The sequence below is a fragment of the Leptonotus elevatus genome, chromosome 2 (genome assembly GCF_054856555.1).
Source record: "Leptonotus elevatus isolate MCC_2025b chromosome 2, RoL_Lele_1.0, whole genome shotgun sequence".
NCBI classification, from domain to species: Eukaryota; Metazoa; Chordata; class Actinopteri; order Syngnathiformes; family Syngnathidae; genus Leptonotus; species Leptonotus elevatus.
Window position 1 is genome coordinate 21236846 of NC_141240.1, and position 12804 is coordinate 21249649.

The following is a 12804-nucleotide window of genomic DNA, read 5'->3' on the forward strand; positions in this document are numbered from 1 at the left end:
TTGTTTGAATCTTTTTTTGTTTTGTTTGTTCAATAATCATTTCCACATGACAACAATGGGATGGCTCTGAGGCTTTAAATTCTTCTGCAGACTGATAAGTATTCCCAAACGCTTTAAGTCGACAATCTCAACATCTGTCTCATCTGCACGCGGCTCGGTCCATTTGTTCCTGTTGTTTAATTTGCAGTTAGGCCAGTTGTGATTAAACCTGGTGATTAGTTGATGGGTTGGCGGTGATTGTAAATTAAACAGCGTGTCTTTTGCATTAAACAAAATAAAATGAGTCGTCATCTTCCCGAGCTGATTCAGTGCATGCCACGGGCCGTTAAGGCCAGCTCTTACACACGTGAAACAAAATGAAAAAGGCAAATAGACTGTCTCTATGCTTGTCTTATGATGTGGTAAAACCGCTAGTAAAAAGTCTGCAGTGGTTTATTGATCCAAAGACATATTCATGACTATGAAAGCAAGAGGGTGGTCTTAGAACATGATGTTCTCATCTTGTCAGCGTGACCTTCATTGTAAAGGAACTAGACCACCTTTTACACAATCTAAATGTCTCTCTATTAAAGGTTACCCTCTGTATAACTTTATAAATGGGATGGATACACTGCTCACAATGAGTTAGGGATTTTGAGCTTTCGGGTGAAATTTTCAGGAAGAAGCTGAAATGGACTCTAACTTTTAAGAGGTGAACATATTTTGTTCTTCTCTAAATGTCTGAATACACATGCTTTTTTTTTTTACACATATTCCAAGGACGTCCATTTCTATGCCTTTCTCTGGCTCTTCTATCATTTCTCTTGCAACGTGCTGATGATACTCTAAGCTCAGTGGGCACTTTTCTCTGAGGACAACCTTCTGCTTAACTCGTTTTTCTTAGGATGTTTTTGTTGTGGTTTTTTTCCCTTGCTGAAAACCTCACCTAAGTGTTTGCATTTGGTCCATAAAGCCACAGCCACCATATCAGCATCCCACGTCTACAAATTTATATGTTCCTTAAATGGTAAGTCAAGTCAACTCAGGGCTCAAGCTTGCGAACATCAAATGACCAAACCCAGAAAACAAGTCAGCCGTGGTTGGTCAATTCCTGAGCCCTGAACAACTGTGATGTCATTTTCAGTAGGGTTGTAGGGATGGGCGAGTACTAGGGGTGTGCCCAAAAAATTGATTCTCGTAAGAATCGCAATTCTCATTTAGCACGATTCAGAATCGATTTTAAATGTCCCAAAATCGATTTTATTTAAATTATTTTATACTGTCTTCCCTTTGTTTGTATTGGGAGCGCTGTTCATGTTGTACCCGATTTGGCCACTTAAAGGCAGTGTGGTTCCACGCAGTTGTAAAGTTGTAGCCACATTAGAGAGTAGAAGAAAATAGTCACGATCAAGTCATTCCAATAAAAGTTGTTTTTCAGCGTGGAGCCGTTCTTTTGAGTGATAAAAGTGCCGCAAGTAGAGCACTAATTAGCATTAGCGAGTCAGACTGGAGTAGATCATTACGATCCCTTGAACTATCTATAAATTGAAGCAAAAATCATTGTCAATAAAATCATTTTGAATCAAAAATCGTTCTGAATCGAAAATCGATTCTGAATCGAATTGCGCACCGAAAAATCCGAATCAAATCGAATCGTGAGACATTCAAAGATTCCCACCCCTAATTTTCAGTAGAGTGGCAAAATGGCCAATCACAATGCTGTGTTTACGCTAGTGGTAGCGAATGGAACATATTATTGTAAAGAAAATATTGGACTTCACCTTCCCTTTGAGTTATTTATCTGTGTCAAGAGAATTAGGCTACTTTCAGAGCGAATTGAAGATTGCGAGTGTCATGTTTGGGTTCTGTTTGATTTTGTTTGTTTTCTGTCATGATCTGTTGTGTTCTGTTTTTCCTTATGTGTCTCCCTTGGTCTTGTTAAGTGTAATCCTGCCCTTCTCCGTGTCAACCAATCAGTGCCCTCAGCCACTTGTGTCTTGCCACAGGTGTGTCATGTTTTGTCATTAGTTTGTGTGTATGTTTAGGCCAAGTATACACATAGCCGGGTTTTTTATTTTCCTGCGGCTTGCCCTGTCATCCACACGTACGCGGGGATTTTTTTCATTAAAACGAAGGTTTCTAAAAATCCCGGCCAAAGTGAAAATGTGCGTATTTTGTTTTCCTCTATGCTTTTAATGAATAAAAAATGAATAAAGTCTTGTGTGCGCTGACAGCACTGATCCGCATATACACAGATCAGCGGCTGACAGTCCGTACTTGTGACGTATAGTGAAGTGACGAACAGTATTTGGCTAACTACTGCCACCTAGAGGCCTGGCATGCATCTAATTGTAGGCCCAATTTGTGAAAGTGGCGTGGCCAGATGGAGGCGTACTCTGATTGGATAGGATTTGGGGAATTGTTGCCATCTTAAGGTCTGGCATTATTATGAACATACTTAAAAGTGCATTAATGCGGTTAGCTGTGGATGTTTTCTTTTCTACAAACGTGGTAGTGTGGACACAATTTTTTCTACACCCAGAGGAGGGAAATATCTTTTTTTTTAATACCCTGCTGCATGTGTACATGGCCTTAGTCTCTTGTCTCGCCTCTGTCTGCGTCGATTCATTGTTGTTTTCCTCCGTTATGCTGCCAGTTTTTTTGCCTTGTTGTCCGCCCCACGTCTTGTATCGTTTGCCATTTGGAGTTCGCTTTTGTTTTGTTGAATTAAAATATAAAAAAAAATTTACGTCACCTCTACCTCCTTGCCCTGCTTCTCTGCATTTGGGTCCGCAAACCACCACTACAACCTGACAGCGAGGTTGGTGGCCCAGGCCGAGAAGACGTTTAGAATGGGCTTCGAGACACCAAACTTCATTTGATCTGCCATCCTATAATCATTTAGTAAGGCTTATTTTTCCTTTCTCTTGTTCTACTGTTTCCCTGTGTCTGATGCTAGCGTTTCAGTTCTTCCATTCATGTCACCTCCTACCAGGTGGGAAATGGAACGAACCAGGAGAATTCCCGGTGGGCCATTTCACTTTCACTTCACTTAAGGGCCAATGACAAAAAAAAAAAAAAAGGTCCCGTACCAGAGCTATATCGTTAGTGTTTTCTACCTTACCGTTACTGAGCACGGACAAAAGGAAGTGGCCAGGACAGGTTGAAAATGTCTGGCAGAAGAAAAAAAAATTGTTGGAGAAGGCAACTAACTACTTTTTTTCAACAGGCCCAAACAAGTGTTGTCCAACTATTTACAAGCTATATATCCGATTCATTTAACCTCATCATGATGATTTTTGTGTAAGCAAAAGATGGGAATGCAAGAAAGAAAGAGAAGGCAGCTAGTAGAGGGTTATTTTCATCATTTGCGATTAGCAAACATGCAGATAGAGAACATCTGATAATGATCTACAATGATCCATCCATCCATCCATTTTCTTAACCGCTTGTCCTCACAAGGGTCGCGGGGGCGCTTGGAGCCTATCCCAGCTGGCTTCGGGCAGTAGGCGGGGTGCACCCTGAACTGGTTGCCAGCCAATCGCAGGTCATCTACAAAGATATCCAGATAATTGGAAAGAATAGTGCATTGGTGTCATGTTGAGTGAGAGAGAAGGTCAGGGTGGAGCTTAATTGGCCATGGAAGAAGTTATGAGAGAGTCTTCACTGAATGGCGCATGTACACTCACACAGTATCTATTTTTTTTAAATCACCTGTAAGATTTTTTTTTAGGGAAATGTTAGATAACTTTGAAATGATTAAAAACAAAAAATATGCAGTTCTGCTATATTTACTAATAATATAAATTGTAAATTTTTTGGGGATGCATAAATGAATCACAGTTTTTCCTCACTATTCTCTATCAACATTAGGCCATATAATCTTTTTTTTATTATTGTTGTTGACAGAGAAAGAAAATAAAGTACAAAATAATGAACACAATAGGCTATATAATCAGATGTATGCTAGATTTCAATGTACGATGCAATGCAAACAACTATTATGATTCATGGGCTTAAGTTGTTTCATGATGATCACTCTACAGTCATGACATCACAGCGTCTGCACTCTTTCCAATGCCATGCGATACAGATGAGTCAAATGCCGAGAGGAGACGAAGAGACAGTATCCAGTGATACAGCAGAAGCCAAGCACAAGATCGCAGAGCCTCGGGCAACTGCCAGTGTAGGGGAAGATGCAGCTCGTTTTCATTATTTTTCTTCATCCTAAAGCACAGTAGCGATGTGACAAGTTTTCACATCTACCGTGCCACCAACAGCAGGTGGTTGACGAACAGTGGGAAAAAAAACCATTCAGTGTGTACAGCGTTTCTCCCCACTGCAACGACGGCCCTTTCATAAATGGAGGTATAAAGTGAAGGCATGGAAACCTCATCATTAGCAGAGCATGAAAAGATTTACAGATAGTGCTGGTGCTTACTTTCAGACGTAACAAGGAAAAACCTCTTGACTGGAAAACAAATGGCTTTTCAGTAGATGAAGAACCGTCATTTATGTGATAAATGTCATATTCAGAATCAGCTTGAGCGTCATTGCACAGGGAAGAATCTCAAATTTGCTTGCTTGTGCAGCTTGCATGATTTAAAACAATATATCAACAGTAATACCTCAAATAAAAACAAATGTATCAAAAATACCTAAACCAGATGACACAAAATTGCATAAATTACAATAAAGAGTACAAAGGTGTATTTGAGTTCAGCAGTAGTCCTTGTCATAGTCTCGTTGGTGCAAAACAAAAAATAATACTACATTTTCCTAAATTTACCCCTCTCAATATACTTACTCATTTTAAAGTTTCTGTGTTAACCGTTAACCGGAAACTAATTTGCCAGTCACTTGCAAGTTCAGAATTTTGTAAGGGACCCGGGGTCCATTTCACAAACCAGGTTTAGTGACAACCCTGAGTCTGTTAACCCTGAAATGCTTGAGACTCCGAAATTTTCCGTTTCAGAAATTGAGGTAACTCTACCCTGTTTCATAAAAAGAGGTAACTTAAGCTCTCGGTCAGTTACCGTAGTCAGAGACTCTATGAACCTAACCTGGTCAGTTGCAGGTTTATCTCAATGAACCTCGAGTTTCTTACTATCTCGACCACACATGTCATTTGATTTCCTCATTCTTTCAGTCAACTGACGAGTTTTGGCGTAACGTAGTGCTGCCATCTGTTATTAAAAAAAAGTCTATAGGACTATATTAAAAGTTCACTTTTTTCATCAACATGGCATGTCCTTTTGACAATGATCCCGTTGATGGAGATGCAATGTGAAAAGCGAATTGTTTAACCAATTTAAGATTATAAATTGAATTGTTGACCAACTTAATAAAATGGCTTTATTTGGTAACACACGATTGAATGAAGTTAATCCAAACTGAATAAAATTTAATATATTCACTTTGGTTTAATTTAATTCAATCGTGTGTTACCAATTGTAGCAATGTTATTAAATTGGTCAACAATTCAATTTGTAATCTTACATTGATTCAACAATTCGTCATGAGATGGTTATCAGGCCTCACATAGATGTTCTGGCATTTTCAGACAGTGAGTGGTACCGTTTCACAGTCCATCATCTACATACACAACTTAATCCGTCCTTACATTTACAACATTACCAGTTGTAGTCATGCGCTCACATGCCAGCATATATTGTGTATTGCGCTACGTTTTTTTTCTTCTTAACTGTTTGAAACAATGTTTTTATTAGGGATGCACCGAAACCGAAAATGTAAAATGTTTGGCCGAAAATCGAAACGCCCCCAAAAATGATGCCAATTTTTACTATCATTGCATTTATTATAATTCATCAAAATTACAATATTATTATAAAATATTTATTTAGCACTACCATTTTAACAAAGCACAATATAAATTGAAATGTGCCCACACTGCAGACATGTTGGCTAATGGTACATTAAACACCAAATGAGGGTTGAGCATTTTCTGGCGGTGCGATTGCACTTGTCAATGCAGTTCGCAGGCGGGCACGGATGCATGCGGCGGGACAAGGAACGGTGCACTTAAAATCGGCACATTCACATATTCACCGTTTAAAAATAAAATACTTTTGCTCGCACCAGCTAATCGGCTTCGGGAACGGACTGCAAAGTCACACAGTCCTGTACAGGTCTGTCTCCACCCGGAGAAAGCGGTAAGTGTTGACGCAATGACCCCGGGAGCTGTTGCGACCGACCGATGCAAACTCACACGGTGAAAAGCCAGAGAGAAGCGGCTTGCAGTGTTTTTTTTGCTTGCGTCACCACAACATCCTATTTCAGCTATATTTTTACGGCTTTAATTTTATTTCGGCCGAATGTGGCTATTTTTGCCATTTTCGGCCGAAAAATTTCGGTGGCCGAATATTCGGTGCATCACTAGTTTTTATTATTTTATCTTTATTATATGATCCTAAATTGCGGTCAAGTGCGCTTCACATGTTAAAATTCACCATATGATCGCATTCATTTAAGATTTCCAATTCGGGAGGGGTAAAATAACGGGAAAGCAGACGGCAGCGCCGCTCTCTGCCTTCCCGTTGCCATGGCGACTCGTCCAATCGGGGCTCCATTGATGCAATCTTTTTAGAGAGGTGGTGCACTATCTTAACTCCAGGTGAAACTACTCGTTGATCAAACTAACTCAAATCAGCTGTCCTGGAACCAAAAATGCTGATTTTGCCATCTCAAGTTCAGGGTTAGTCTCAGTTTGTTAAACCTGCTTTGTGAAATGGACCCCTGGTGTCCAGACTTTCTGTTGTTGTGTGTTGAGTTCTTCAGTGATCCAATTGTTTTTTTCATCCGAACACTTTGTTGTTCATGTACCCCCAAAGAAAGGAGTCAAACATGTCTTCATACTTCACAGGCCACTTGGAGAACACTTGGAGAACACTTGATCATGTTGACCAGCGCCATCTGTTTGGTTGCTGTTCTGATTTTATTCTCCACTATGTATTATAACAGAAAGTGGCAAGTCATTGTCACCAATAAAACAAAATGCACTGCATCTTCCTACTGTTACAAAGCCGTTCGCTATGAAGGATCACAGGGATTTCCCAACATAATCACTATATAAAGTATTTGTTGTCATTCTGTGCGACATGCTTGTGTAATCACAGACACACATCACTCAATTGTTTTCCTCTCCTCAGACACAGGCTCAATTTATCGTCCTAAATCCCTCATCCGATGACAGGCCGGAGGCTATAACATCAACATTATGCCCGGCCTGTGTCAGGTGTTTGAGTATTTCAATAAGTGAGACATTTCTATTTATGCTGATTTTGTTCTTTTCCCACTGACGGGCAATAAAACACGCACAGCTAAATGGGCCTTGGGTGTAGCCCAGCACTCATAAATGGACCTTGGATATCCAAGCGGTTGTCTATTTAATGGATGCAAGATAAAAAGGCGACTGCAAATGGATCCTTTGAGGTATAATATACTTATTATGACTGGATTTTGCTTAATACTGTAAATATATAAAATACAGAGAGGTTTCAGTTTTGTGTGCAAAATGGCGGAATGGACTAGATGATGCGTTGAAGCTGTGTTCTTCTCTGTTGGGGTTTAATTAAAATTTAAAATGTAAAATCATTCAGGATTATAGTTCCATTGATAAAATATAAAACATTTAGGAATTATAATGCAAGTGTTGCATTTATTTAATTGTATTTCTTGCTGATTAAGATAGGCAACAATAAGTGTTATATTTTTCAGTTATTAGTTGATTTGTTCAAAATTATGTTTGTGTTTTGTTTTCTGCACATGTATGGAACCGGGGGGGGGGGGGGGGTCTTCATTCATTCAATACCCATAATCGCAATTAAAACATTTTGCATTACAAGGCATGGCACTGAATAAGGTAAGCACAAACTCCACTTTCAGCAATTAGACGGAAATTATGCCATTTTTAAAATGTCCACTTACTTTTTTGTTTTTACTATTTTCAAATGTCATTTAAAATACGGTAATAGCTAAAACAACATTGTCTTTATTCACTTAAAATTTTTACATTCTTGTGGTAACAGTAGAGCCTTGAGATAGGAGTTTAATTTGTTCCGTGACCACCAAAAAGAAAAAGAAAAAAAATGCTGTAATGTTGTTTTTATGGTAAAAATAGCAATACTGTACTTTATGTAAAAACATGGCAATTACATAATTACATTTACAAACAACAAACACTTTTTGTCACACTTTCAATTCAATGGCTATTGTGCTGCTCCTTCTGGTATGCCTGCCTTGGCAAGCTGAGGGCACAATAAGACTAGCCTGGAAATCATGGGTTCGAACAACACAACATAGATGTGATTTGTTACATATATTTGTGTTGATTAACTTCTGCTTATACTTATTTTTAAAAAAGTTGCTTGAATCATTGTGGTGTAAATAACGTTTTTGTGAAAGCAATCCTGGATATTCTATAAATCAGGGGTCTCAAATTCATATTAGTTTAGAGGCCACATGGAGGAAAACCAAGTGGGCCGGATCGATAAAATCATTGTATATAACTTAAAAACATTCTGCGTCAATTATACACAGATTTTTGCTTTTTGCGGGCAACGCTGAAATTGCGGGACTCAACTGTAAATACATTGTTCCAAAAAATAACACAAACGTAAGTAGGTCACGGCAACACTTATATGAGTTTCGGTCGTGTTATATCTACCTGTTTTATATTTTGTATATTGTTCCCAGAATGCATTGTGTGGCGCATTTAATGAAGTTATTAGGACGTCATATGTGTTTGTGATACCAGTTGTATTTAGCATGTTTATATTGGATATATGTTGGTCTGTTTTGAATTTTAATTTTTTTCAACAAACATTACGTTAAATGTAAAATAATGACATTCAGGACAATTCCATGTACAAGTTGCACTGTTCATCTGAGGATTGCTTGTGAAATTACAAATGTATATGTTTTGATTGTGGCTGGCTGATTAATTAGTCCGACGTTACTCCAAAAAGTTTTTGTACAAAATTTCACCGGCCGTATTAAACCCCTTTGCAGGCCTGATCTGGCCTGTGGGCCGTATGTAATACCTCTGCTGTAAATATTAATAATATAACTTAATTGTTTGAATGGGAAATGTTGTTTTGAAAGTTGACCAAAATCTAAATGATACCCCAATTTTCAAACCAAATCAAAGTTCATCTAGCGCGATGGGATTGTTTTTTCCCACAAAAAGCCTACAGCGCACTTTCCTGCATGATTACACTGTACTTGTGCTGACTGGCCAGCGATTCAGTCACTGTTCACGCAATGTACATAATCACAGTCATTACTGTAGTGACTAGGAGTGACAATGAAACACCACTTGAACATACTAATTTACAGTGTCACAGAGAATGTAGATTTTATACACAAATGGTGTTAGTCCGTTGATCAAGATGGAAAAACAAAAACACGTTAAATTACATCGTTTAAGGTTTATTTCCTGCCAAAAATTCATCCCTCTTGACGTTTTACAATTAAAGACCTGTAAAGTGAATTGATTTATTTATTTGTGCACACTGTCCATGCCTGGCGCCTTGAATTGAGATGTGAAACAACCGTTACAAACAATCACCAAATTTGGATATTTGGATTCCAGTGACTCATAACGTATTGTCGAATGTACTGTCACAGGAATGTTTGAATGGCAAGACTAATGTGTGTGGCATATCCTATGTATGATAACGCGGGGGAGTGGACATGACAGGTGTGCTGTATTCGAGAGCTGACACCCAGAAGTGTTTGCGTATGTATGGGAATGCTTAGCTAGCTAATGAGCATTAACGGCAACTGCGAAGCAGTCAGTCAATAAAGCCATCTCGGCGGTGTATCATCAACACGCTTGTCGTTACTTCGCTGTTGGCCTCTCACGCTGTCCTCGCAACAAAAGGGTTTGCAAACTTGGATGCTGGACCGGAGAAACGAACTCCCCCAGGTTATAGCTTAGCAGTAGCTAGCTGGTACGACAGAACACGGATGAAATGAAAGGCTAAAAAACAGGGAGAGATGCTGGAGATTAAAGTAAATGATTTTAAACTAACCCTAACATTCTGTAGAATGTAGCAGCGGTGTACACTGAAGATACTATTTCAAATAGGTTGATATGTGGCTTTGGACAACGTATGGTGTAGATAAAACACTATATAAGTGCACTTCATTTACCATTTTATTCCAATTGGATTTTTCATTTGCAGAACTGTGGCCTGTTTTGTTTTTTTGTTTTTTGAGTACAATGAGTAACTCATTCCAGCTGTTTCGGAAAACTCATTCGTTAATGTCAACACAAATAGCAAAGGCTGATTTAGGATGCGAGTCCAAGCTCTACTACATACATCAGGGCTGTCAACAGTCACGCATTGAGCGTGACACACACGCATTTTTCATTCTCACGCTCTCACGCTTTACTTGAATTTCTCACGCTAAGAAAAAGTATCTTTAACCAGGTTTTGAAAAACTAATTTCCAATTCAATTTTAATCATTGATTTTAAGGTCTGGCCAAATGGGAAAAACTAAAATGTTCTATTCAATTTTTAATTCATGTATTGTATTTAATTTAAAGGTGGGGTCTTTAGTTTTGACCATTTGTGTTTGTAAACAAACAATTCAAAACTGACTCCTCCCATGGCTTAACCTATGGCTCAACCCCCCGCGCTTCTCGTCATCATTGCGCCTGCCTTCAGCGACCATTTCATGTGTATACATCCAGTTTTTAAGAAGTGTTTATTTCTGAGTGAAAACTTAAGACCCCACCTTTAATAAGTGTAACTTTTGTATCATGCGGTCACGTGACATAGCGCACTCAGCCCATCGTGGAATGCGAAAGCGGCTGGTTGCGTGTCGTAGCGACACTGGGCTGGTGAAAGTTTGCCACAGGCAAGGCCGCTTCAATGCACGGGCTTACCTGGGCTGCAGCCCAGGGGCCTACAGTCGTCAGGGGCCAATCAGAATCATTAGAATAAATTTTTTTTGAAAAGACAATTTGTTGATTTTTCTGTCAATCATGCATGAGATAACCAACCTGCCTATCAGAGGTCTTAACAGTTTCATATACTATTGTGCCCCTTGTTCAACTTTCTGTCAGTCACTTCGCCGCTGTACTAATTTACTAACCACGCCCACTCCGCCAGGAGGGGATATCAAAACAGTTAATGGCGAGCGAGGACAGACAGCTATGTCACCGAAGAAAAAGTTTTAGAGCGGCGCTCAAAAAAAGGTTAAAAAGAAAAAAGCGCCGTGACAAAGAGCTAATGGGCCAAATTCCCAAGCTCACTGGGTTTTTAGGACACAAAAACACGGGCTTTGGCGAAGAAGGAGCAGGGGAAGTAGGAGGTGAGACGGGCCTAATCGGCAAACGGGCCGCCACGACGACACCTGAGGCCGTCGCCGCGGTCACGACCACCACCAGCTGCAGCGACAGCGCCCAGCCAGTCCGGGGGAGGAGAGCCCGGAGCATTTGGCGGAGGAAGAGGACGACAAAGATGAAGCCACTCCTCAAGAGGATCCGGTTCGTCCTGCTGTAGGAGGGGACACGGACTCGGATGACCCTCATGACACACATCCTGCTCGATGGGGCAAGACAAGGTGCGTGCATGCTTGGCTAGAATTTTAAAGACCAGAGATGTTTTTTTCTCCAGAACACACTTTACACAAACACTTACTAATGGGGAAAGTGTGCAAAGAAAATGTCTGTGCAATTCCCTTCAAAGTGGCAACAAATTTTGCTTTGCTTGGAGTTTTTCACTCTGGAGCCAAAGTCATATTCATGAAATGACTGCATAGCTTGCCATTACGATAGTCATTTGTTCCATGCTAGTAAACATAGTAACATAACATCATCACAGCGTTTCAATTTAGAACGAACTGTGTAAAAATAAGTCAGTTAGCGTGATAAACACGTTTTATTAGGTATATTGTCCCCCGGTATGAGCGTAGCATCTCGTCTCAGAGACTCAGCCAGCGACACAGCTTTTAAACCAGCCCCGGCGTAAGGAGGAGAGACGGCATTGACTACATAATGATACAGGTCGTGCGCTGTGAATTCCGGCAAAGTCGGCGATTTAATTAACTTGGTAAAAACGGCATGCAACGGAAGGTAAGGGGCTGTTTTTAAACTAGCGATCTCCAACTAAAGTAAATATCGCGCTCTATGAGCCCCGACTAAATGTGCAACTTCAACTGACAGGCAACTTTCGGTTGAAGTAATAGATTCCATGGCTCGATGGGCAATAATAACTTTTAATTTGTAAAATAACAGTCGCTAAGTCACTAAAATGCTTCGGGTCGCGTCCACTTCCATTCAACAATCATTTCCTTCCACCGTCCGTCATAGGGCCGTCACGTGATCACGTGACATCGGTGCAAACGGTCAATATTGGGCTACACGAGAGTCGTTACCCGCCGCCCCGTTCATACATTACATTTACCGTATTTTCACGTAAGCGAGCCGCTTAACTGACTGTGTGGGAGCATTTCCGCGGGCACGCGCCACCGTTCGCTTTTGGACGGAGCGTTGATCAAACAATTAACTTTTAATTGGGTTGTTAAGCTCTAAAACCAAGCACAAAAGAAAAGAAAAGAAAAACTGCTGACCAGTGCGGGAGGAAAACGGGGCAGGGAGAGAGGAGAAGCTGCCGGAGAACTTGCGACCAAGTAGAAGTGAGTCGCTACAGGGTCGATTTGATAGATGGCTCAGCGAGACAGTCAAAACATCGCTGGTGCAGTGTATGTAATGTATGTATAAGTATTGTACACATTTATATTTTCTTATGTTCTAAGACAATAAAAAACCTTATTGCCTTTTTTTAAAGACT

General features: G+C 40.1%; 1 protein-coding gene across 2 annotated transcripts in view; it reads right to left on the minus strand.

Annotated features, from left to right (window-relative positions):
• Positions 1-12804, minus strand: part of nlgn4xa (neuroligin 4 X-linked a) — a 73343-nt gene that overhangs the window by 45573 nt on the left and 14966 nt on the right. The window lies entirely within an intron of this gene.